This window comes from Oncorhynchus mykiss, chromosome 18 (genome assembly GCF_013265735.2).
Source record: "Oncorhynchus mykiss isolate Arlee chromosome 18, USDA_OmykA_1.1, whole genome shotgun sequence".
NCBI lineage: Eukaryota > Metazoa > Chordata > Actinopteri > Salmoniformes > Salmonidae > Oncorhynchus > Oncorhynchus mykiss.
The window spans coordinates 59764957-59792948 of NC_048582.1; the positions used below are offsets into that span (position 1 = coordinate 59764957).

At 42.5% G+C, this 27992-nt stretch overlaps 1 protein-coding gene across 1 annotated transcript in view; it reads left to right on the top strand.

The window, feature by feature from the left end:
* The first annotated feature begins 5026 nt into the window (after nt 1-5026).
* Nucleotides 5027-27992, top strand: part of LOC110496640 (calcitonin receptor) — an 81190-nt gene continuing 58224 nt past the window's right edge. The window contains exon 1 of the mRNA XM_036953418.1: nt 5027-5467. The gene's annotated coding sequence lies outside the window, so the exon portion shown is untranslated. The remainder of the gene's footprint in view (nt 5468-27992) is intronic.

Genomic DNA, 27992 nt, shown 5'->3' on the forward strand with positions numbered 1-27992 from the left:
ATTCGTGACAGTACCCCCCCCCCCCCCCCTGACGCGCGGCCTCGAGGGCGACCTGGAGGGCGAGGCGCAGGGCGATCCGGATGGAGGCGATGGAACTCCCTTAGTAGCGATAGATCCAAAATATCCCCCACCGGTACCCAGCACCTCTCCTTCAGACCGTACCCCTCCCAGTCCACGAGGTACTGCAGGCCCCTCACCCGGCATCTCGAGTCCAGAATAGCTCATACCGTGTAAGCCGGGGACCTCTCGATGTCCAGAGGGGGTGGAGGGACCTCCGGCACCTCACCTTCTTGTAGGGGACCAGCTACCACCGGCCTGAGGTGAGACACATGAAACGAGGGGTTAATGCGATAGTAAGAGGGGAGTTGTAATCTATAACATACCTCGTTTATCCTCCTCAGGACTTTAAAGGGCCCCACACACTGCGGCCCCAACTTCCGGCAGGGCAGGCAGAGAGTCAGGTTTCGGGTTGAGAGCCAGACCCTGTCCCCTGGTGCGAACACAGGGGCCTCACTGCGGTGGCAGTCAGCACTCTTCTTCTGCCGTCCACCGGCCTGCTTTGAGAGTGTGCTGGACTGCCCTCCAGGTCTCCCTAGAGCTCTGCATCCACTCCTCCACCGCAGGAGATTCGGTCTGACTCTGATGCCACGGAGCCAGGACCGCCTGGTAGCCCAGCACGCATTGGAATGGCGACATGTTCGTGGAGGAGAGACGGAGTAAGTTCTGGGCAAACTCCGCCCATGGGACGTACCTCGCCCATTCTCCTGTTCGGTCCTGGCAATACGACCGCAGAAACCTACCCACTTCCTAGTTCACTCTCTCCACCTGCCCATTACTCTCGGGGTGATAACCAGAGGTCAGGCTGACCGAGACCCCCAGATATTCCATAAACACCCTCCAAACTCGGGACGTGAACTGGGGACCTCGATCAGATACGATGTCCTCCGGCACCCCGTAGAGCAGAAAGACGTGGGTAAATAGAGCCTCCGCAGTCTGTAGGGCCGTAGGGAGACCAGGCAATGGGAGGAGACGGCAGGACTTAGAGAACTGATCCACAACGACCAGAATGGTAGTGTTCCCCTGAGACGGGGGAAGATCAGTAAGAAAGTCCACTGACAGATGAGACCAGGTCCGTTGTGGAACCGGGAGGGGCTGTAGTTTCCCTCTAGGCAGGTGCCTAGGAGCCTTACTCTGGGCGCACACCAAACAGGAGGAGACATAGAGCCTCACGTCCTTGGCTAAGGTGGGCCACCAGTATTTCCAGTAATTGGCAAACCCTAAAAACCGCTGCACCTCCTTTAGCGTGGTCGGAGTCGGCCAATTACGCATGGCGTTAACACGGTCACACTCCATCACCACCCCCGAGGTGGAAATGCGATAACCCAGGAAGGAAATGGCTCGTTTGGAGAACACCCATTTCTCAGCCTTGACGTATAGGTCATGCTTCAGCAGTCGCCCAAGTATCTTGCGCACCAGGGAATAGATCAGGATGTCATCAATGTACACCACCACACCCTGCCCGTGCAGGTCCCTGAGAATCTCATCTACAAAGGATTGAAAGACGGCTGGAGCATTCTTTAACCCACACGGCATGACGAGGCCCGATGTGGTACTAAACGCGGTTTTCCACTCGTCTCCATTCCGAATACACACCAGATTATACGTGCTCTTGAGGTCCAGTTTTGTGAAAAAAAACGCGTTCCGTGGAATGATTCCACCGCCGTAGCGATGAGAGGTAGTGGATAACTAAACCCCACTGTGATCGAATTGAGACCTCGATAATCAATGCATGGACGCAGTCCTCCCTCCTTTTTTTTTACAAAAAAGAAACTCGAGGAGACGGGTGACATGGAGGGCCGAATGTACCCGTCTCAGAGATTCTGTGACATATGTCTCCATAGCCTACGTCTCCTCCTGTGACAATGGGTACACGTGACTCCTGGGAAGTGCAGCGTTCTTCTGGAGGTTTATCACGCAATCCCCCCATCGATGGGGTGGTAATTTGGTCGCCTTTTTTTAAAACATAAATGATGGCCAAATCGGCATATTCTGAGGGAATGCGCACAGTGGAAACCTGGTCTGGACTCTCCACCGACGTGGCACCGATGGAAACTCCTATACACCTACCTGAACACTCCTCTGACCACCCCTGAAGAGCCCCCTGTATCCAGGAAATGAGGGGATTGTGAATAGCCAGCCAGGGAATCCCCAACACCACTGGAAACGCAGGTGAATCGATAAGGAAGAAACTGATCCGCTCCCTATGATCCCCCTGCGTTACCATGTCCAGCGGAACCTTGGCCTCCCTGACCAGCCCTGACCCTAACGGTCGGCTATCTAAGGAGTGCACGGGGAAGGGTGGGTCTATCGGCACCAACAGAATCCCCAACCTACGGGCGAGTCCGCGATCCATAAAACTCCCAGCTGCGCCTGAATCGACTAGGGCCTTATGCTGGAGAGAGGGGAAAAACACAGGGGGAAAAATTAATACAAACATGTGACCAACAGGGAGCTCTGGGTGAGTTTGGTGCTTACTCACCTGGGGTGGCCGATAAGTGGTCCACCGGCCATCTCGACTCCCAGACGGACTCCTCCAGCACCGGTCTGAAGTGTGTGTCCTCTCCGCCCGCAGTAGGTGCAGGAGGAGTCTCCTCCTCCGGTCCCCCTCGATGCAGCCCCTCCCAACTCCCTCGGAGTTGGAGCAGGAGGGCTGGGAGGTGGAATTGACAGGACCCCTTCTGAACGCCCGCGGGCAGCTAGCAGGTTGTCCAGCCGGATCGACAAGTCTATGAGCTGGTCGAGGGAGAGTGTGGTGTCCCGACAAGCTAGCTCTCTGCGGACGTCCTCCCGGAGGCTGCACCAGTAGTGGTCCATCAGGGCCCTGTCATTCCACCCCGCACCAGTGGCCAAGGTCCGGAACTCCAAGGCAAAGTCCTGCGCGCTCCTCGTCTCCTGTCTGAGGTGAAACAGTCGCTCACCCACCGCTCGGCCCTCAGGAGGGTGGTTGAACACGGCCCGAAAACGGGTAGTGGTCCCGAGCAGAGTCTGGGCCGTTCCAGACAGCGTTGGCCCATTCCAGGGCTTTACCCGTAAAGCAGGAGACGAGGAGGCTCACGCTCTCTTCACCTGAGGGAGTCGGACGAACGGTAGCCAGGTAGAGCTCGAGCTGGAGCAAAAATCCCTGGCACCCAGCTGCCGCTCCATCGTACTCCCTCGGGGGTAGCGAGACGCAATGCGCTAGGACCGGACGCCGCCGGAGGAGGAGTGGGTTGCGTCGTCTGTTGGGGTATGCACTCACTACTGTAGGTTGCTCTGTATAAGAGCATCTACTGAAAAGGAATGAATAGACCAGTTCAGTTTTCATATTGAAATAAGTTGCATTTGCAAAGTATTTGAAGAAACTGGCACACATATAGTGCACTACATACCTCCTTGGCTCTGGTCAAATGAAGGGCACTATGTAGGGAACAGATTGCCATTTCAAGCGCATCCCAGAACATGATTTTCTCTACCATGTTAAATTAACATTGTGGCATCACTAATGAGCAGTGTGTATTAAAATAATCACTGGGAGATGATGTGCGCTAGTTAAGGTTAATCTAATGATCTCTCAAAGACATGAACCAACACTCCTCGCATGCAGCAGAAAGGGCAAAGTTATTTTCAAAGTTGAAAGAAAAAACATCCATGAAAAGATTGTTTGCCCACCCTGTTCTCCCAAGTGGATTAACTGTCTGAGCGTTTTGAAAGTATCGCTGTTGTTTGAGATTTAGAGATGAATCTTAGAGATGACAAGACAATCATGCATTTCAGTTTAAAATAAGTCATAAATATGCAGCTTCACACCCCCATAGCCCCCTCTGTGTGAAGAAAAAGAAGAAAAAAAGAAGAAAAGAGGATGAAGGAAAAAAAAATGGTCGTTTTTTTGTACAAGAAAAATAATAAGAAGAAAGATGGTGATGATGATGATGATGATTCCCAGGACAAAGAAAATCCTGAAGATGACTATAAAGATTATGTTTGTTTATGCAGCCCTTCCTTTTTGCCTTTTGCCATAGGTAGGAGGACCATTAATTAAGAATGCTGCTTGTGCCTTGTGCCTTGAAAATCACAAATGCATCACCTCACTGAAAAAACATAGAATGATATACTGAACAAAAATATAAGCGCAACATGTAAAGTGTTGGTCCAGTGTTTCATGAAGTGAAATAAAAGGTCCCAGATATATCCCTGTTAGTTAGCATTTCTCCTTTGCCAAGATAATCCATCCACCTGACAGTTGTGGCATATCAAAAAGCTGATTAAACATCATGATCATTACACAGGTGTACCTTATGCTGGGGACAATAAAAGCCCACTTTAAAATGTGCAGTTTTGTCACACAACACAATGCCACAGATGTCTCAAGTTTCGAGGGAGCATGAAATTGGCATGCTAACTGCAGGAATGTCCAACAGAGTGGATGCCAGATAATTGGATGTCAATTTCTCTACCATAAGCCGCCTCCAACGTCATTTTAGATTGTCTGGGCCTGGATCCCTAGTGGGTGGGATTGGCTCCAAAGTGGGTGTGCCTATGCCCTCCCAGTCCCACCCATGGCTGCACCCCTGCCCAGTTATGTGAAATCCATACATTAGGGCCTAATTAATTAATTTAATTTCACTGATTTCCTCATATGAACTGTAACTCAATAAATTCGTTGAAATTGTTGCATGTAGAGTTTATATTTTTGTTCAGTATAGAATAAAAATATGAATAATTAGTTCAACATTTTCTCAACGAATCAATAGCCAATCAAAATGTTTTATAAGATAGCCTACCAGATCTACTGAGGAGGAAGATGATAGCAACAGCAATAATCAACCGGTGGGAATCTTCATTTCCATTGGGTTACACATTTATTACCTGGATTGTCCTTTTCAAGACTCGTGCCCAGATCAGAGCGCCAGTGAGAAGACAGAGCACAATGAGATGCTCGCACCTCGTCATGCAGTGTGTTTAACAGAGTGCTGAAACCTACGGGGCAGTGGCAATCGTAGGAGAAGCTCCGCCACATGCACCGTCTGCGAAACGGGAAGCGGCAGTTAGATGCACTTGGACTACCGGTTGGTGAACTGTCACAGAGTTAACGGCTACAGACGAGGCATTATCACAGCGAAAGCGTTAACCACGCGCCAGCCATAAAAAGTAGCCTTCATGACTGCAGTTCATTAAACAATGGCAATTGTCGCACTCGATTGATTTTATTATTATTATTATTATTATTATTATTATATCGAGTGGACAAATCTTCTCCGTTTGAAAAAATATTGTAATTTGACATTTCGTTAAATAGGATCACAGACAATGGAAGACAGTTTCAGAACAAGCTTTCCGTCTACATAGGCTGCAACATCGGGCTCTTCTGAAATACTTACTATTGGACCCCGATTACTGAATTTCAATCTTTCAACCCAACTTTACCAAGGTAATAGCTTTCAATTATCTTACTGCATTTATTTAATCACTTTTGGATTCGTATTCTTATTTGTCTGTCACTATCTCTCACTCCAGTAATAAAATAACATAGCCCGCTAATCAAGAGTTATTGATGATAGTTCAATTTTGCAATTTTTACATAAATAAATTGCCCCCTTGTTTTCAGTTGCGCAGCTTGTATTGAGCGGATGGCAGTGACCCATCATTAACTCTGTGTATAATGTTGGGTGATATTTGGCAAGAATAAGATCATGGGAACAAAATATGTTACAAACATCAAAGAAACACAATGGAAAATATTTGATGATTTAGCCGTGACTATAAACGGGCATAGTGTAAGTGTATTTCAGAATCATATAGTCAATGGATGGCATATTTGCTTGACCATATCACGCAACCGGTCTCACACAATTTAACATGGTTTATAGGGCTGTAGCATGATTTATTTAATATAAAAATAACACAAAACAAATAAAATGCCGTGGAATGTAAAATGCATCAAGTTTTAACATGTGTCATACCTTCAAAACCCATCCCTGCCAAATAGACTGATGCTGTTGACACATATTCTGGATTTTTCTTTGAGCATGATATGCTGATGTAGGAACATCGCTTATGTACAAAACATCGCTTAGCCTACAATTTCCCTTCCCATACTGTACATCCACAGTTCCTCTCAGTGGTTTGGGCAGATTTAAGGTTTCATCAGTTCTGTGTCCTAGCAGTGCCATTTAGAGGAACACAAGATTTTACAAGACAATTCAAGTTGAGCATTAATATTATTAATGTGCCTAAAGCAGCACCACTTTTCCCTCATGAAGAGTGTGTGAATGAGATGTGGTGATTGTGTCTGGGGAGACAGTGGCTGTTATCAACGACAGAATGCTGGACCAAAAGATAAACACAGTGGACTACCAAGCTCTTGTGTAAATCAGAGTGTGGTATAGTCTTAATTGTACCATACTGTGTCCACTCTGACAACTTGATGTGGACTTCTCATGACGGGACTAAATCTACTGATAACTGCCATGACAGAGCCTTAAACCGTTCCTCTTATACATCAAATCTATACTTACAGAGAATCAGTAAGGCTACAAGCCAAATGGCACCCTATTCCCTACATGCTGCACAACTTTGACCGGATGGGAAGCCTTGTTGAATAGATGAGTTCCGTTAATGTAATCATGTTTAAGGAAATGTATTACTGTCTGTCTGTCTGTCTGCCTGTCTGTCTGTCTGTCTGTCTGTCTGTCTGTCTGTCTGTCTGTCTGTCTGTCTGTCTGTCTGTCTGTCTGTCTGTCTGTCTGTCTGTCTGTCTGTCTGTCTGTCTGTCTGTCTGTCTGCCTGCCTGCCTGCCTGCCTGCCTCCCTGCCTGCCACAGATATGAAGGGACACTAGGACAGACAGACACACACACACATACACACGAACACACAGGCCGATTGGAGCTCAGTTGCATATGTCTGGTTGCTCTTTCTATCTGTGAGATTGGGGAGTAATACACATACTGTAATAATACAATACTGTGTGATCAGTGATGAGTGGAGAGGCAGATATGCCCGACTGACAGGACAGCAGATAGAAGAGAGTCTGGAGAGCAAGGAAGTAGATACAATTCAAATGAAAGTTAAACCTTGGTGCTGTCATGTCCCTGGGATGTGCCCTGGGAAAATGCCACACACACACGTGCACGTGCATGCGCGCGCACACACACACACACACACACACATACACACACACACTATACCCCCTGCAGCCATTTCCATTCTTCCATATTGTTTTTGGAATCCCAAACTGTAGCTTTAAATGAAATGTCATTGAAATGTGTTAGTTGTTGTGTGGACATTTTGTCCTTGGGCCTTTTGCGTACTGTAGATTTTGTGTAAGACATGCTTTCGTGCAACTTCATCTTGAAGTGGTTTTCTAAAATATGTTTTCTCTTTTATCGACAGTAAAACATTTTACTGCGGGCTATGTCAAGACATTGTCCAGCCAGAATGTGTTGAGTTTTCTTCCATTATAAAATACACAGTAGTGCATGAAGCTAGTGTGAGAGAATACAGCTCCCTTTTGGATACTTTTTCACACTGATGTGTGGATGCAGCTGCTCCCACAAACAATTAAGTCCCCATAACATATTAATGAAATGTATAGACACCGGGGGACCCTGAAGCATGCCTGGAGGACAACGCATAGAGCTAACGATGGCAGGATGTGAATATTACATTACAAGTATAATTGTTGCAATATGTGTGCTGTCAGTTTGAAATTAGTGCATATCACTCATGTTCTTGAAGCAACATGATCAGCTGTCTTCGAACTACCAAAGACATTTTTAAGCTGCTGGAACACAAAGAGGAGCTGTTCTCTCGGAATCTATTTTGAATAGTGTTGGGTGGTGTGCCAGTTCTCCTCACTCTAAGCTGTTAACCATTTCCAGTGATTGAGCCCTGCTGTGTCTACCTAACGTTCAGTCCTATATACTAAACTCCGGGATGAACTTTCCCTTAGGTATGCCCCTAGGATCAGCTTCCCCTCCCTCATTCCTAAAAAAAATGCTAAACTGACCCAAGATCAGTATCCCCCTGCTCTCCTATACACACTGTCTACCTATACTATACTGAACACCCGTCTGCATCAGTAGGTGGAGCTGATGTACAGTATAGTTGTGTGAGAGTGCTTCGATCACACTTGATCCTATGCAGAGCGTATGAGAGTAGATGAATAGGAGAGTAGAGATATAGGAGATTAGAGATATAGGCTGATTCTATTATGAGAGTAGAGATATAGGCTGATTCTATTTTATTTGTAATTTTTTTAAATTTCACCTTTATTTAACCAGGTATGCCAGTTGAGAACAAGTTCTCATTTACAACTGCAACTTGGCCAAGATTAAGCAAAGCAGTGCGACAAAAACAACAACACAGAGTTACACATAAGCAAACGTACAGTCAGTAACACAATCAATAACTCAAATAAAATTGAAAAATCTATGTACAGTCTGTGCAAATGTAGAAAAGTAGGGAGGTACGCAATAAATAGGCCATAGAGGTGAAATAATTACAATTTAGCATTAACACTGGAGTGATAGATGTGCAGATGATGATGTGCAAGTAGAGATACTGGAGTGCAAAACAGCAAGAGAGTAAGTAATAATATGGGTATGAGGTAGTTGAGTGTGCTATTTACAGATTGGCTGTGTACAGGTACAGTGCTGCTCTGTAAGCTGCTCTGACAGCTGATGCTTAAAGTTAGAGAGGGAGATATAAGACTCCAGCTTCAGTGATTTTTGCAATTCATTCTAGTCATTGGTAGCAGAGAACTGGAAGGAAAGGCGATGTAGTGATATAGGCTGATTCTATTATGAGTGTAGATATATAGGCTGATTCTATTATGAGTGTAGAGATATAGGCTGATTATATTATGAGAGTAGAGATATAGGAGAGTAGAGATGTAGGAGAGTAGAGATATAGGCTAATTATATTATGAGAGTAGAGATATAAGCTGATTATATTATGAGTGTAGAGATATAGGCTGATTCTATTATGAGAGTAGCTATGTAGGCTCTGATTCTATTATGAGAGTAGAGATATAGGCTGATTCTATTATGAGAGTAGAGATATAGGCTCTGATTCTATTACGAGAGTAGAGATATAGGCTGATTCTATTATGAGAGTAGAGATATTGGCTCTGATTCAGATGTAATGTAGTCCAATGAGGGAGTGGCATCGGTCTTTGGAAAGATTTTTATGCATTATTGTGATTTTACTTTGTGGCATTTGATATTTGTGTAAGGTGTACAATTAATTAAAATATAAATGTCAGTAATGAGTTTGTTTTCATCATGAAAAGACCATGGACAACCTCAGAACCCAGCCAAGCCATTCTTCTCAAAATGCCATTTCTCCCAACAATCCTACTTGGAGGCAATTTGCTTTTACAGCTATTTTCCTACTGTTGTTTCATTATTGATACAATGCACCCTAATGTATCTGTCATGTCTACTCCCACTCTCCCACTCTGGTGCTTGACATTGCTGGTTTGCTAACACCCGGTCCTGGCAACCCATCACTACGTACACCTGGCAACCCCCATTACGCACTCCTGGCAACCCTCATTACACACACCTGGCAACCCTCATTACGCACATCTGGCAACCCTCATTACGCACATCTGGCAACCCTCATTACGTACACCTGGCAACCCTCATTACATACACCTGGCAACCCTCATTACACACACCTGGCAACCCTCATTACGCACACCTGGCAACCCTCATTACGCACACCTGGCAACCCTCATTACACACACCTAGCAACCCTCATTACGCACTCCTAGCAACCCTCATTACGCACACCTAGCAACCCCCATTACGCACACCTAGCAACCCTCATTATGCACACCTGGACTTCATCATTACCCTGATTACTCACCTTTATCTACCCCCTAGCATCACTCTTCAGGCAGTATTGGTTCTGTGTTCATGTCCAGACGCGTGCTTGTTTTGTATCGCTCTACGTATGTTATTATTAATCTCGTCACCTGCTTCCTGACTCTCAGCATCATCGTTACGGTATCCAATCTAAAATGATTATGATCAGTGAGCAGAAGACGTGTAGATGAATGGAGATTACTCCTTCATATAAATGAACTAAGCCATACATATGCTTGTGGTTAAAACATGTTTTATTTTTTTATTTTATGTTCATTTGGGCCTTTGTGGAAATCTTTCTCTCTCGTTTATTAGGGATCGCCTAATAAACCCTGCCCCCTGCCCTTTCCAGACTATTACTTCCTCTCTGTGTCAATGTCATATCTCCCTTGATAGCTTTCTCGTTCTCTCCTGAGTAAAGGGCTCTAACTCTGACCATATTTATTTGACATTGTTTGTGGATGGAACTGTTCATCTGGAGAGAGCAGAGGGGATATTTATTGGCAGTGGTTCTCCCAACAACATTGGTTTTACTTTTGGATTTGAGTTAGTTAATGCACCATACTATTGGTATGTAGATTTCACTTAGAAATGTGAGGATTCAATTCAGCAAATTAGGAGACCGCTGGAATACTGTTGAACCATGCATTGTTTCTCAGCCAGCCATGTTGTTACTCCTATGGCTATCTTAAATTGTAGCCAGATTATAGCTTCAGATATGATCACTCTTTGATGATCACTGACATTCAATAGCATTTGGCATTTTTTGTATTTTATTAGGATCCCCATTTATTTGTATTTTTTTATTGAACCTTTATTTAACTAGACAAGTCAGTTACGAACAATTCTTATTTACAATGATGGCCTACTCTGTTCAAACCCCGACGACCCTGGGCCAATTGTGCGCCGGCCTATGGGACTCCCAATCACGACCAGATGTGATACAGCCCATTAGCTGTTGCATAAGCAGAGTCTACTCTTCCTGGGGTCCACATGAAACATGACATAATATAGAACATTAATAGACAAGAACAGCTCAAGGACAGAACTACAACAATTAAAAAAAAAGGCACATGTAGCCTGCATATCAATACATACACACAAACCATCTAGGTCAAATAGGGGAGAGGCGTTGTGAGGTGTTGCTTTCTGTTTTTTTAAACCGGGTTTCTGTTTTTTTGAGCAATATGAGATGGAACAGAGTTCTATGGCTCTATATAATACTGTACTCTTTATTGATTTTGTTCTAGATTTGGGGACTATGAAAATACCCCTGGTGGCATGTCTGGTTGAGTAAGTGTGTGTGTCAGAGCTGTGTGTAAGTTGATAATGCAAACAATTTGGGATTTTCAAAACATTTATGTTTCTTATTAAAAGAAGTGGTGCAGTCAGTCTTTCCTCAACTCTTAGCCAAGAGAGACTGGCATGCATAGGATTTATATCAGCCCTCTGATTACAATGAAGAGCAAGATGTGAGATGTTTCACACAGGGTAGAAGTCTGTCTGCAGATTGTTTGAGATCATGGTCATGGGGATTTCAACCGTAGATACAATCTTGGTTAATGAGCAGATGCTCTATGCGTCATACATCTACACATATCATAAGGATGAAAAGGGCACAACGGAACAGCTTCTGCTAAAAACTGAGGAAAACACTGACAGCATTGAATGCTTAGTTCTCATTCCAGCCGGAAGAACCACAGACTTTGCCTAGCTAGCAAAAAGGCTTCACCACTGTTTTACAATCAAAATATCACACAAGCCTCTATCAGAGAGACTGGAATAACTGTCTGGTTGAAAATTATCATTCATACAGCTGTCATTTTCTTACGGACATTCCTTAACCGTTGCGAGACATTTATCATTTTGACTGATTATGCTTCCCCTTCTCAAGTTTCTCGGTCAAGACAGTCTCTCAATGGGAATTAATTGTTCTACTCCTGATTGATTGTGTTTGGCCTGGCGACCTATATTTAACTGTAACTTTGGTACAAGCAGCCTATAATGCTTAATTGTCATAAGGTACGCCAGGAACAATCAACCTCACATTGGTTTGTTTTTCTTCTGTTGATTATGAACCCTGGGGCCTGTCTGGGTGACTTCAAAGGAAGTATGCATCCCAAAATGGCACCCTATTCTGGCAGGGTAGCCTAGTGGTTAGAGCGTTGGCCTAGTAACCGGAAGGTTGCAAGTTCAAACCACCGATCTGACAAGGTACAAACTGTCGTTCTGCCCCTGAACAGGCAGTTAACCCACTGTTCCAAGGCTGTCATTGAAAATAAGAATTTGTTCTTAACTGACTTGCCTAGTAAAATATTATGCACTAATTTTGACAAAGACCGATTGGGTTCTGGTCAAAAGTAGTCCACTATATATGGAATAGGTTGCCATTTGGGAAGCATCCGAAAAGGATCGATGTTCTCCTCTGTTTGACCTTCTCAATCTCCTGAGAAGGTCACAAAACAAAGTGGATACAGGAGAAGAGTACGGAATTTTTGAGAAATGTTGTCAAATTTACAAAAATATAATTAAAACATTAAATATACTTGCACAATTGTATTATTATCTAGTGTACTGTTACGTGAACACTGTTTACACCGTGTAATTGTCTCCACACATTTTTTTTATAATACCAATTTCCCCTTCTGAGGGAGGGGGCTTGGGGTTATACTCTATACTTGATACATGTATTGGTTTTAAATTGGTTAAAAATAATTGATTACATAATGCTATTGATTTCTACATTGCTGCGCTAATATGCATAAACTCAGCCTTAGATAACGATATGTTGAGAGCTACTAATCACGGTCAGTGGCGCACAGGCCCCCGGCTACCGTTAAACAAGCTTGTCAGAGCAGTATAACGGCTTGGCTTGAGTTCTCAGTCCCTGAACCAGAGCATGCTCCTCAGTGAACTATTTAACTAGAGACCGAGGACTCATGATGAAATAACTAGTGTCCTGCAGCCAATTGGCCATGTCTGAAATCTGTCTTGCCTACTACTTACTAAAACTACGTACTGTGTACTAATCGTACTACATACTATTTAGAACGTACTGTTTTGTACAAATGTATGCAGTAAGCAACAGATATCAACATACTACTCCTCCATACTGAGAATGTGTCATCTGATGCACAATTGTGTTTATTCGTTAATTTCAGTAAAGCGTGTCACCTCATGCGATTATCAGCTATTGTCAAATACAAGTGGGTCTCGAAAGACAATTATTTTCTTCAATAGTATGCAGCAGATTCTACTCGATGAAAAGGCCAGTTAGTATGATATCCAGGCATTTAAAGCATACTACGTTTTCAAAATTTCACATACTATAAAACGCTATATTTTCGCATACCCTAAATGCTTACTCTTTAGAACGCAAGTAAGTGTTTTTCGGACATGACCACTCCCCTTTCTGAAACGACCCCAGTACACCCTCTTTCTTTCTTTCCATCTCACCTACACTCACTGCATCTCAGCAACTTGTTTTGTTCTTTTTTCGTTTGACAAAATGTTGGTCTGTTTGGTTCACATCACACATTTTTATATTTAAAACTCCAGTAATGCTATCTCATTAGCTACCAAAACTGTATAATTAAAGTTCTGCTGAAACGTTGAAAACTCTTTCAAAATGTCTGCCATGTCAGAGAGATAAAACCTTTGATTAAAATGAACTAGTTTACTCATGATGTTGATAGATAATGATACATCGGCTGCCTCTGCCTGTCTTTGCCTTTCACTGCCAGGTTGGATGATGAGTGAGAGGAGAAAACCTTAGAAAAGCACATCACTCTGTCTTCGAGATGGAAAGGGAGGAAGGGAAAGAAGGGATTCTTGGGAAAGGTATTTTCTTCTGGTGATAACTAAAAGCACACACTAAAAAGAATGTGAGCAACGTTTTCTGGACTTAAAAAAAGGAGTTTATCAAGACTCATGAGTTATGAACCACAGATGGATTATCATATATAGAAAGGCTTATTCTGAGCCACCTACGTGTCAACATACAGGGTTCTGGGTTCTACTGGCTTCTTCTCTTTGTTCTTCTATCGGTTATTTTATAGATCTTGACATGTTTTCATTTATTTGGATCTGTTGTACTACACAGTACTTTTGAAAGGTTTTGTAATCTGTATGGGTAGCTGGACAGGTATGACTGACAATAGTGAAGGTGAACGGGTGATCACAGGTCAGGTGACAGATAGAAATGGAGGAGACTGAGGCAGGAATCCCTTTAACCACAAAGTCATATATTTACTGGGTAGTTTGTCTGTGCTGCATAACAAAGGAAACAAGTGCTCAGCATATGTGGGAACTCCTTTAAGACTGTTCGAAAAGCATTCCAGGTGAAGCTGGTTGACAGAATGCCAAGAGTGTGCAAATATGTCATCAAGGCAAAGGGTGGCTATTTGAAGAATCTCAAATATAAAATATTTTGATTTGTTATTTCATAGTTTGATGTCTTCACTATTATTCTACAATGTAGAACATAGTAAAACAAATAAAGAAAAACCATTGAATGAGTGGGTGTTCTAAAACTTTTGACTGGTATGTACATGTCATTTCGTTACATTTGAACCATATATCAATCGGATAATTGGCCTGTGATGATTTGTAGGACCGTGATCATTGTCCATTGACATAACACAGTAGGTTTGAAGCGTGCCCTCCAAGGCGCGCATCGCGGTAATAATTTATGGCCTGCTCTCCGGATAGCAACAGATGGTTCAGATGATTCAGTGGATTTACGTTGATTCGTGGACGCACAGAATGTCTGGATTAGACGGAGTTGGGGAAGAGAATTTAGCGAGGTCGGGTGCTGGCGATTTTCTCCTTTTAATGAGTTGAGATCTGTCGGACATTTCCACCTGACCTAAGTAAAGCGCCCTGGCCCAGCTGCGCAAGTGGTCATGAATTAAACTGCCAACTACATGTGCTTTTTCTACAACTTTATCACAGGCAGTGAAATAACTTAAAATAATTGGGAGTACGCTGTTTGCCATAATAGATGGAATGGCCATAGTCCACTTTTTTCATTAATCAGTTGTTATATGCTGTACTTTAGATCAAAGACAGTCAAATCATTTGAAAGAATTGGGATAACACTGTTTTTGATTTGCCATGGATTTTTTAAACAAATTGTTTTTTCTAAATCACAAAAACTAATTCTAAAGTAATAGATTGCACATTCCCTAAGAACTCCAGGCAGAAACTCTAGAGCAGTTTATTAAATATTATTGTCAGCATATAAACTTGGCCAACTCAAAACAAATGTGAGGACCGGCCTCAACGTGTCTGTGATCTATGAAGAGTACAAAACTCGGGTCAAGTCTAGATTTAAATTTTTCACTTGTGGCATGCTCACCCCAGATGCCAAGTTACAGACTCAGGAACAGGGAAGTGCTTTCATGTGGTTATCAACATTTTCCTGGACCATCCGTCTAACAGTATATTTTAGAAAATGGAAGAATTAAAGGAGAACGTTTATTTACGATGTCTTAAAACGATAAGTTCTATTTTTACCAAGACAGTTGCAGAGTTGCATTATTACTATCTGAAATAAAGAAATACAAATGGGAGAGATAAGAAAAATGCACAGGCCTGATTATGAATACTTAAGAGCTTCTGGCTGAAAAGGACGCATTGCCTTCTCTTCTAATCAATACAACACAACGGATGGCCATTCGTCATCATTAGTTTGTCCACTGAAACTTCTCAACAATACTAAATAGTCCCAATTTGTTCTCATATACAGTATCATCAGAAACAAAAATGCTTTAAGACTGAATCAGATGAATAGCACCACAAATGCACTTCCTAAATGTAATGATTTCACAAACTTAGTTAAATCTGTGAAAAGTATCTCACATTAGACAGACCTGGGAAATTAGCTTACAATATCCACTGCAGATTGCTTTGCTACCCATAAAAAGCATTAGGCCACACCCCATTGTGTGATTAGTAAATAGTGGGGTAATTTAGACTTTACTTAGCTGTACAGACTCTTCCCTTCCTGCTCTCTAAATGGTTGCTATGAGGCCAGTTGTGGTAATGCTATCAGGTGGAGAGAGGGAGAGGGAGAGAGACAAAGGGGGCAGAGGGATGGAGAGGGGGGGGGGGGGGGGGGGGGGCAGAGAGAGAAACAGACAGAGAGAGAAAGAGACATAATATGCCATTTGAAATGTCTTTATTCTTTTGGAACTTTACTGTTAATTTTTGATTGTTTATTTCACTTTAGTTTATTATCTGTTTCCCATGCCAATAAAGACCCTTGAATTGAATTGAATTGAAAGAGAGAGAGAGAGAGAGAGAGAGAGAGAGAGAGAGAGAAACTGAGAGAGAGAGAGAGAGAAACCGAGAGAAACAGAGAGAGAAACAGGGAGAGAAACAGAGAGAGAGAGAGAGAGAGAGAGAGAGAGAGAGAGAGAAACCGAGAGAGAGAGAGAGAAACCGAGAGAAACAGAGAGAGAAACAGGGAGAGAAACAGAGAGAGAGAGTGTAGTGGACTGGACTGAATGGCTCACTGCACATTTAAAGAAAATACCTAAGCCAGGCATTGATAGGAGAAGAGCTTCTGGTGAGATAAACCTTGAGCCCACTGACTGTTCACATAGATTAACCACAACAGAGAAAATCATAAAAATACATCCCTTTAAAGACCATTAGTGTTTCCTTTTAACAGTCGTTTGATAATGAAATAGGTTAAGACGGAATAGTGAGAGTAGACAGAAGTTAGGGTGGTTCCAGAAGTTAACCACCAGAGGTGGTTATTTTCTTAATTAGGGCTAGGCATGCAGTATTTCAAGAAAGAGAATTTTAAATGACCAAAGTGATGTTAATTACCTTTCATGTAAAGTCCCAGTGCTCATGGCTTAATTACAATCACATTTAATTATTAAAATACACCGGTATTTAACAATGTCTTGACTTAGCCCGTACATTAAAGTTTTTTAACTTTCAAACTCACACCAGTGCCTGGTTTTTGTATTTTTTAATGCCACTTAGCACCCATTTGTGGTTATAATTTTTCCTTTTGCTTTTAAATTATGATTCCCCTCCAAGAGCACCCTCTCTCTTCTCTGTATCACACCAAAACATGTGCAAGCCATTTTTTTAAAAACGGAACACAATTCTGTTGATTGAATATTCCACGGCAGCAACAACCTTTCTCATTGTGATGCGTTACTGTGAATGAGAACATGGTTCAGATGACAGGATTAATCAGATTTCAGGTAAATAACCCTTGGGGATGTGCCAGAAGATGTTTCCCCCATGTAGTTCCTCTTACTTCATCAGTAGGGGTCGATATGACAGACTGCACTGCAGGGAATACAGCCACTCGCACCATAGAAATAAAATAGACACTAGAGTTGTTTTTCACAATCAAGTCAATGTGGATGCAGTGAAATTGCCATGGTCTGAGGGACATTTTTCCGTTCTAGTTATTATATTTCTATGGCTGGCACCATATTTTTTTCTTAATGATGGAATTAGATCCATTCAGGCACAATAAATCTGTGAAGAATGTCCTGCTGGTGCTGTTCATTCATGATTTGGGAAATATTTCAACGAGGCCATGTTCCAAGACTGGGAATGCCGTGTGACCGCCGAATCTGCTATAGAAACTGGATCCTTTGTATTCTCAGCTAACAAAAACATTCCAAGAATCCTAATACGGCATGCAGATCAGATGACTGGGGATTCCTTTAAATAATGTGGTGTTGACTGTTGACACAACATGTGATTGAACATGTGGCAGTTAGGTTAAATGTTTTATTTTATGGATGTGATTAATGATGAGGATTAGTTGGCCAGGGAGAGGGTTCCAGTGCTTCTATCGTGACTCTGTCCCAACGGTGCCAATTTAGTTGAACTGTCTGTGTTGCCTAACAATAAGCAGAGCTACAGAACCAGAACCCCCTAGATGCAGGCTACATTAACCCTTGTGTGGGGTTCATGTTTTTGTTATTCACCCAATGTTCGCGGGCCTGATGGACCCACAACATTATTGGGTCTCTAAAACAATACAGCCATAACAATTTACATAAAAATACTTAATTCTTAGATGTTGACTTATATCAATTACATTCAATATAGACAGCATACATGGTGAATATTTGACATTTACCTCTGCTAGATTAATGATCACATAAAAGTACTATTCATTTTTTTTTTTTTATAAAATGTGATTTTTGTAAACCAAATTCAATTATAATTAAGGCATGGGTGGAATAAATCATGTTTATCTTGAATAAATATAAATGAAAAGGTTTTCTTCGCTATTGATGTTTATTGCTTTGAACTGAACAAATTGGAAGGACAAATTTGACATACAGTATTTTATGGAAATGATAAATGAGCCCCATTGAACACAAATTAAGGCCGGTCTACACACCACATGACGGACAGAGTTTTACTGTGTGTGTGTTGCAAATGTATTTCTTCCATGTGTACTGTGTCTTCCTGTCCTTCTTGGGTCCACACACATCGCAGGGCTTCTTCTTGTTGCTACCGGCTGCAATCTAGAATGATGAAAACACTTAGTTCAGGAAATGTACTAACATCTTACTCACATATATAATTACAGCAGGCCAAGTTAGGAGAGTCAGACACACACGCAACAAAATCACTCACACTTACTTCCGGTATTGGAGTTGTTGGTTCTGGGGTCGGGCGGATGGGGCACCAGCATCCTCCTCACGATGGCTGCAGAAGCTGGGGTCCTTGGGATACGTTGCCTCCTCTGGATTTGAGGTCTTGCCCAGCTCCTCGAGAAAGAGCCGTCTCCTCTGGAGTTTCCCTCTGTTCCAATCTGGGTTCAACGCCACCCAGGTGAAAAACGTGTTGTACCTTGGTTCTTCTCAGGGGCTCCTCCATCTGGCTTGCCCATATACACTTGCAAGTAACGTTGTGCCCAGGGTTATAAAACAGGGGTAGGCTGTCCACTCACTTGTCCCACACTGACCTGATTGCAGCTACAGTAGCTTGTCTCTCTGCCGCCGAGCTGGTCTGGTGTCTCGGTTATCGGAGGGATAATCCTGGAAATAATGTGGAAGACATTGTGGCACGGAAAAGTTATCTGCCAGTTTCTGCATCCCACAGGTATTCGGTGGAATCCCCATTGGATCTGAAAACAACAGCAAGGATAAGAAGCCCAAAGTATGCATATAAATGAGTTTGGTCCATCTTATTCCATCTCTCTTCCTTCCAAATTAATGCAGTCCAGAATGATGTTCTGGATGGTGTTTGTGATGAACAGTTCATAAGAAGACTTTATGTCCTGTACATGAGTAACCACCATCCTCGTCGGCCCTGGTTGCATCCTCATCACATTGATAGCCATGCAGGGTGGCTCATGCCTTGGGCAAGAAGACCATTACATTTCCAAATGTTTTGACATCCATATTTCTCCTCAGGCTGCTGATGAGCTGGTTGCTGACAGGCTGGTCCTGGGGCTGGTTGCTGACAGGCTGGTCCTCGGGCTGGTTGCTGACGGGCTGGTCCTGGGGCTGGTTGCTGACAGGCTGGTCCTGGGGCTGGTTGCTGACGGGCTGGTCCTGGGGCTGGTTGCTGAAAGGCTAGTCCTGGGGCTGGTTGATGAAAGGCTGGTCCTGGGGCTGGTTGCTGAAAGGCTGGTCCTGGGGCTGGTTGCTGAAAGGCTGGTCCTGGGGCTGGTTGCTGACAGGCTGGTCCTGGGACTGGCTGCTGACGGGCTGGTCCTGGGGCTGGCTGTGGGTCAAACTCATCCTCTTCTTCCAACTCACTGTCAGACTCCGAATTGACAGAGACATGATCCTCATATTCAGAAAATTCTTCATCTTCCAAAGTGGAAGACGTTCCTTCCACACTAGCTTCTCTCTCTGCAAAAATGATTTCTAAGGCCCTATGACCAGAGATCATTTTTGCCATACTGATTGATTATGGTAAGGAGCCACACCTGCAAAGCTTTTTTTTATTTGTTGTCCCTCCCCCAATCTGCACCTGGCTGGGGTAGAGTATGGGAAAATACTGAATTTTTTACAATGTATCGAATCTATCGAAATAAGGTATTGTAATAACATTGTGCAGGTTCCCGTAAAACATTGTGTAGTTTCACACACTACAAAGGGTAAAGAGTGCAAGAAAAGCGGGAGACAGACAGAAAGCCAGGGAGACAGACAGGTTATTAGTGCTATGTTGAAACAGCAGGCCTAGGGAGGAGGAAGATGGAGATTAAGAAACACAGCACACCTTTTTGTTTCATTTTTACTTGTTTTCACCTACACACACACACACACACACACACACACACTTTTCCAACACTTTTATTACCCTCGGGTCCAGTGTGAATGAAATGAAAATGTGTTCTTTTACATGTTCTTCACATAATTATTTTCCTTCAGTAAACATTGAAAATGGGTCCCACAGACCCAAACAAGGGTTAACAGTTTGGGACCATTTTTCTCCCCAATTATCCGTCTGAACGCTGCAACTACCCAACAAGCTCGGGAGAGATGCAGTCATGTGTCCTCTGAAACATGACCTGCCTAACCAGCTTAGTTAGCGGTGGTGCGCGCTAAATAGCGTTTCAATCGGTGACGTCACTTGCTCTGAGACCTTGAAGTAGTTCCTCTTGCTCTGCAAGGGCCACGGCTTTTGTGGAGCGATGGGTAACGATGCTTCGTGTGTGACTGTTGTTGATGTGTGCAGAGGGTCCCTGTTTCGCGCCCGGGTATGGGCGAGGGGACGGTCTAAAGTTATACTGTAACATTAGGAATATGTTTATCACACTGAGTTAAGGATCCCTTCTCTGGCTGTCCCTGAAAATAATCAAAGCTGGAACAATCGTACAAAAATACTGTCGAAAAATAAATGGAAAGAGAAAAAGAGAGACATCTATAGAAAGAGTGAGAGAAAGAAAGACATAGACATCGACATGACGGTCAGGGAACCAACAAAACAATGAGATGATCACAATGAGATGATCACAGACACATTCATCTGGATTCCCTGCAACCCAACAGCTGCCTTTCGCTTCTTCACCCATACCTAATTTCTGACTGCCATAATGTTCTCATGTTCTTGTAGGGCTGCAGGTAGCCTAGTGGTTAGAGCTTGGGCTAGTAAATGAAAGGTTGCAGGATCAAGTCCCTGAGCTGACAAGATAAAAAATCTCTCCTTCTGCCCCTGAACGAGGCAGTTCAGGTTAGCTTTGGAAATAAAAATGTCTTCTTAACTGGCTTGCCTAGTTAAATAATGGTATATATATTGCTGAGGCTGTTGGGTTTGTGAGGCACGATCACTCATTTGCATAAGAAATCATTTTTGAATGTCTTCTGTTTTTTCTTTGTGATATTTATAATGTATGTGTTAAATATATTTGCATGGTATGAGACTTGAACAATTGTAGTTTTTTATGGTACACAAGCAATATTATGTGGGGTTAATCTTGTTTTCAGAGAGAAAAACTAATTGTTCTTCGTTACAGGAAATGCATTATTAAATCAACTTTTTTTCTCAGATGGAAGGCATGGGGGGAAAGAAGGCCATAACAGTATTCCTCTTCCCCATTAAGGTTAGTCAGTGTGTAGCTTATCCCTTGGCTGCATTGTATCATGGAAGACTGATATCCCCCTGGAGTCCCCATTGACTTCACTGGGCTCTATGTCTGGGATGTGCTTTTCCTGTGTCTGCTTCTCTGCTCTCACAGAGCTTGTGTCCCAAATGGCACCCTATTCCCTATATAGTGCATTACTTGGTCAAAAGGAGTGCACTATCAAGGAAATAGGGTGCTATTTTGAATGTAAGCAGAGCTATTTCTGGCAGTTTATCGCCTCCTACCAGGTCTGATTTATTGGACTAATGTTGGTTCCATTCACCAAGCGCTGCACTTCCCAAAGCTCTTAGAAGCTCCCTTTGTGCACCTATAATTCTCCTAGAGTATATCTGTGATCATTCTCTTTGATCTTCTGAACCTCTAGCACCAAAGAACCTCCCTAGATTGAGTTTAAGGATTTGGATATTTGAACTTTTTGGCCTTCCACCTAGTCCACAGATCTATGATCTCTCCTAGATTCTCAGCTTTTGACCCTGAGGGTTTATCTTGATGCACCTTATAATTCAGTTCTAAGTTTTTTTAAAATACTGCAATATTGTGTGATATATAGGCATGAAAAATTGGTACACTTGTATATCTTTTTTTGAGCTGGACAATAATCAGGATTATTTCTGCTTGTGTTTTCCCCTTCACTACCTAGAGAGCCCAAAGCTCTGGCAGCAATATTCAATATGTCACTTTGGATCTGTCCTCCACTGTCTGCTTTAGGTGAATAGAGGAACAAATGTCACTCACTGACAGATGAGATGTACGTTGGTGAAAAAGTCCAAGGAAATCAACAAACTCAGTATAAACAGAGCGAAGGTAGACTAGATGAAAGGACTTGTTATTTTCCCCCTTAAAATAGCCCTCAGCCCTCATTCAAACGTAGATGTCCTCATAATTGACCTAAAATCAAGGACTTTTTAGTCCCTCCAGAATACCTATTAAACAATGGTAGAGAAGGGCCTGAAATCAAGGTCTTTAAACAACACAACATCAGTCCAGGGATAAACAAAATGTCAGAACTGTCAGGAGAGAATCTGCTCATCGGAGAGAAAAGCACTGTTGTTCCTTTAATTTAATTACATGTTCTGTTTGTTTCCCTTTGTTGATATCAAAGAGCAGACAACTGTGAAAATAGCGAGTCAATTACTGGATATTTGACAGCAATCACCAACCCAGAAAAGCTGCATGCCTTCATTGCCTTGCAGTAGAGCAAACAAACCAAGGATGTCCAGATCATGCTAGCATTACTACCCACAGGGCTGGAAGCAGAGTGGATTTAGAAGAAGCGGAGTGTATGATTTAGAGATGGCTGACTGTCTGCAACAGCTCTTGGATTGAATCCTGATAGAAAAAATGTGTATTGGTCCGAAACTATAGTTTAACAGTCTGGTCTTGCAGGTAGTTGGAGTTCATGAGTGAGGACTGTTATCCTGGTGAGATACTGTACACTAGAACTGGGTTTCAAATACTTTATCTGTGTCTGTTTGAGCTTGCCTGGCTTAATAAACAAACAGGAAAGTCCCCAAAACTGCAAACCCTTCCCATATGGCACATCAGGCAGACTCAAGCAAGCGCTCAAAGTTTTTGAATACATTCTGTTGAAACATTTGAAACCCAGGTCTGCAATATACATGGTGTTTTCATCCATATTGTAACTCTCCATGTACTTCCGATGTTTTCAACATCACAGAAACATATGACTGTAGTTCTGTCTGACCTGTGAATGAACTAGTATGTTGGTTCCAGTCATTTGTTATACTGCCTTTCCTCTCTATACTGGTGTTAGGATATTATATACAGTATACAGTTAAACAATAGAATGGTTTGAATCTCTGTGTAGCAGCACCACTGTCTAATGAATTCCCAGTATGTCACATGACTTCCAGTTCCAGTACAAAGATAGATAGTGAGGAAAATATCCCCAAATAACTGTCAATCTTCCTCTTTATTCAAACATCTCCTCCGCGTCCCAGGGGTCCCAATGACATTAGCATAGGATACAATGACACACATGTAAATCAGTCTACAGAGATGTTAGAGCAGCAATCAGCCAGACTGTATCCCAAATGGCACCCTATTCCTAGCTTTGGTCAAAAGCAGTGCACTATAAAGGGAAAAGGGTGCCATTTGGGACACATCCCAGATGTATCATTAACCTGGTGGATGCTGCTACTTCATCCTTCCCTGTTAGTGAGTGTGTTAATGAATCATACCCTAAATATTCAGACTGTTACTAACAATATGAATTTGTTCACTGGCTAACAGACAGTACCAGTCAAACATTTGGACACACAAACTCATTCAAGGATTTTTCTTCATTTTTATTATTTTCCACATTGTAGAATAATAGTGAAGACATCAAAACTTTGAAATAACACATGGAATCATGTAGTAACCAAAAAAGTGTTAAAACAAACCAAAATCTATTTTAAATTTTAGACTTTTCAAAGCTGCCTTGATGACAGCTCTGGACACACTTGGCATTCTCTCAACCAGCTTCACCTGCTTTTCCAACAGTCTTGAAGGAGTTCCCACATATGTTGAGCACTTGTTGGCTGCTTTTCCTTCACTCTGCGGTCAACTCATCCCAAACAATCTCAATTGGGTTGCGGTCGGGTGATTGTGGAGGCCAGGTCCTCTGATGCAGCACTCCATCACTCTCCTTCTTGGTCAAATAGCCCTTAAACAACCCGGAGGTGTGTTGGGTCACTGTTCTGTTGAAAAACAAATGATAGTCCCACCAGGTGGGATGGCGTATCGCTGCAGAATGTTGTGGTAGCCATGCTGGTTAAGTGTGCCTTCAATTCTAAATAAATCAGAGACAGTGTCACCAGCAAAGCACCCCCACACCATCACACCTCCTCCTCCATGGTGGGAACTACACATGCGGAGATCATCAGTTCACCTACGGTTGGAACCAAAGATCTCAAACTTGGACTCATCAGACCAAAGGACAGATTTCCACCAGTCTAATGTCTAATGGTAATTTCTTGTGTTTCTTTCACCAAGCAAGTCTCTTCTTCTTAATGGTGTCCTTTAGTAGTGGTTTCTTTGTAGCAATTTGACCATGAAGATTTGATTCACACAGTCTCCTCTGAACAGTTGATGTTGAGATGTGTCTATTATTTGAACATTTATTTGGATGTCACGATGTTTGTAATAATGATGGTCGGACCAAGGTGCAGCATACCTCGAGTTCCACATATTTTAATGAAAGTGAAACTTAAGCTAATACAAAACAAAATAAAGAATAAACGAACCGTGATGACAATGTAGTGCGAACAGGCAACTAAACATAAACAATATCCCATAACCCACAGGTGGAAAAAATGCAACTTAAGTATGATCCCCAATTAGAGACAACGATTACCAGCTGCCTCTAATTGGGAATCATACACAAACACCAACATAGAAAAATAAACCTAGAAGCCCACATAGAAATAATAAAATAGACTAAACACCCCTAGTCACGCCCTGACCTACTCTACCATAGAAAATACAGGCTTTCTATGGTCAGGACGTGATATTGGACTGCAATTTCTGAGGCCGGTAACTCTAATGAACTTATCCTCTGCAGCAGAGGTAACTCTGGGTCTTACATTCCTGTGGCGGTCCTCATTAGAGACAGTTTCATCATAGCGCTGGATGGTTTTTGCAACTGCACTTGAAGAAACGTTCAAAGTTCTTGATATTTTCCAGGTTGACTGACCTTCATGTCTTAAAATAATGATGCTGTTGTTTCTCTTTGCTTATTTGAGCTGTTCTTTCCATAATATGGACTTGGTCTTTTACCAAATAGGGCTATCTTCTGTATTCCACCCCTACCTTGTCACAACACAACAGACTGGCTCAAACACATTAAGAAGGAAAGAAATTCCACAAATGAACTTTTAACAAGGCTCACCTGTTGATTGAAATGCATTACAGGTGACTGACTACCTCATGAAGCTGGTTGAGAGAATGCCAAGTGTGTGAAAAGCTGTCATCAAGGCAAAGGGTGGCTACTTTGAAGGAGCTAAAATATAAAATAATTTTGATTTGTTTAACACTTTTTTGGTTACTACATGATTCCATATGTGTTATTTCATAGTTTTGATATCTTCACTATAATTCTACAGAAAATAGTAAAAATAAAGAAAAACCCTGGAATGAATAGGTGTGTCCAAACATTTGACTGATACTGTAAATAAAAAACCTCAGTGTATTTCAGGACAGCTGTTAATGTCCAAATATTTTTTGAGAGGAGATGGGAAAGATGGAAAAAGCTGGCTAATTTTAAGATATTGCCTCACTCTAAAACGGAGTGCTTAAAGGTTCTATCCGCAGAGCACACAGACAGGCGCGTAAGGAAGCTTATATGTGTGAGTTATGACAGGGTGGACTGGGAGTTTACGACACCCGACAGAATTCCATGTTGTCACATTCAAAGTGTTGAGGGAGGAAATACTGGACGATTCTCAGCAGGCGCCCCCACAAACATTAAACCTCCGTTATAAATAGTTCCACCTAATGCTGCCTAAGATGGGCCTCAGATCCAAAACACGGTCCAACATGGCCTTCTCCTGTTAAAGCAACACTCAAACCTTTTTCGTATTGTATCCATATTCACTTGTTCACTCCCCTTCCCTAGCTCTGATGTCCTGTATTTAAGAGGCTCACCAGATAGTGAAGGCTTGTTTTGAAGAGGCTCACCAGATAGTGAAGGCTTAGTATTGAAGAGTCTCACCAGATAGTGAAGGCTTAGTATTGAAGAGGCTCACCAGATAGTGAAGGCTTAGTATTGAAGAGTCTCACCAGATAGTGAAGGCTTGTTTTGAAGAGTCTCACCAGATAGTGAAGGCTTAGTATTGAAGAGTCTCACCAGATAGTGAAGGCTTAGTATTGAAGAGTCTCACCAGATAGTGAAGGCTTGTTTTGAAGAGGCTCACCAGATAGTGAAGGCTTGTTTTGAAGAGGCTCACCAGATAGTGAAGGCTTGTTTTGAAGAGTCTCACCAGATAGTGAAGGCTTGTTTTGAAGAGGCTCACCAGATAGTGAAGGCTTGTTTTGAAGAGGTTCACCAGATAGTGAAGGCTTGTTTTGAAGAGGCTCACCAGATAGTGAAGGCTTAGTATTGTAGAGGCTCACCAGATAGTGAAGGCTTGTTTTGAAGAGGCTCACCAGATAGTGAAGGCTTGTTTTGAAGAGGCTCACCAGATAGTGAAGGCTTACATTGTAGAGGCTCACCACCAGAGCACTTGACGCTGCCTGCCTCTTCATCCCTGTATTCCATTCCATTGTGTAGAGAATAAAAGCTGCTCTCACAGTGAAGGGTGCTTCTTCTCAAGGGCAGAATAGGAGAGGATAGAGCTGGCATGCATTTCAAATGGCACCCTATTCCCTATTTCAGGGATCACTAGGTGGTAGGTATCCTAGTGGTTAAGTAACCGAAAGGTTGTGGGTTTGAATCCCTGTACTGACCAGGTGAAAAACTTGCCACTGTGCCCTTGAGCAAGGCACTTAACCCTAGTTACTCTGGATAAGAGTGTCTGCTAAATGGTTGCCCATATGTAAATGATCAACTAGATTAATCCACAGACTGTTTTTTTACTTTTATTGAGTGGATGGTCGGTGGGCCAGAACATAATTACTTGTAATTTGTAAACTGCAAATTGACCGCAAGAAGCCCAAACAGATATGATATTTGAATAAAACAATCATTTCAAACCGTGCTTACATTTGTATATGATCACGTGTCTCTCTGTTATGCATGGGCATGGGAATACTAGGGGGGAACAGATTTCTTCAAGTAAAATCACAATCGCTGATTTCCCTGTGTTTTTACAGTTTACTGGCGGGCCACCAGTTGAGGAACCCTGCCCTATATAGGGTACAAGTTTTGAATAGAGTAAAAAGTAGGGCACTATAAAGGGAATAGGGTGCCATTTGGTACACAGCTCTGGTCTGCTCATGCAGGGATTAACCTCCTGTGCTCTGTTAGAATAACTACAGGAGAAGGTACTGGTAAATACATTGGGTTACAGCTCAATAGCTTTTATATGGAATTTGTATTTTTCATTGAAGAAAATGGGCTTGAAAACGTTATTGGACAAGATAAGTATTATTTCAAGGTTTGACCAATGGGATGAAAAATGCTGTCTGTCACTTTGGTTGCCTGGATACATGTGTTTATCCATTGCTGATAGGATAAGGGGTTACTGAGCTCTTTTATCCAAGCTGGTCTTCACAATAACAACATTGGTGAAAAAACTTTTTTTATTTATCTACTCAGGTGCTAGCCCGCAGCTCAAAAGTTAAACAGTTAAACAATAAAAATGTCTACATCCAACACAGGCAGGAGATTATGGCTGTGTATTAGCTAGAATGTTTAACTGAAACAGTAACAAAGCTACTTGGCGCCCGTTTAGCTGAAAAGCTAAGGGATATGGTTGGAGAAATGTAACCACTCTCAAATTCATATTTACAAATATGAGCACAAGGACTGAGCATCCATGATATAACATC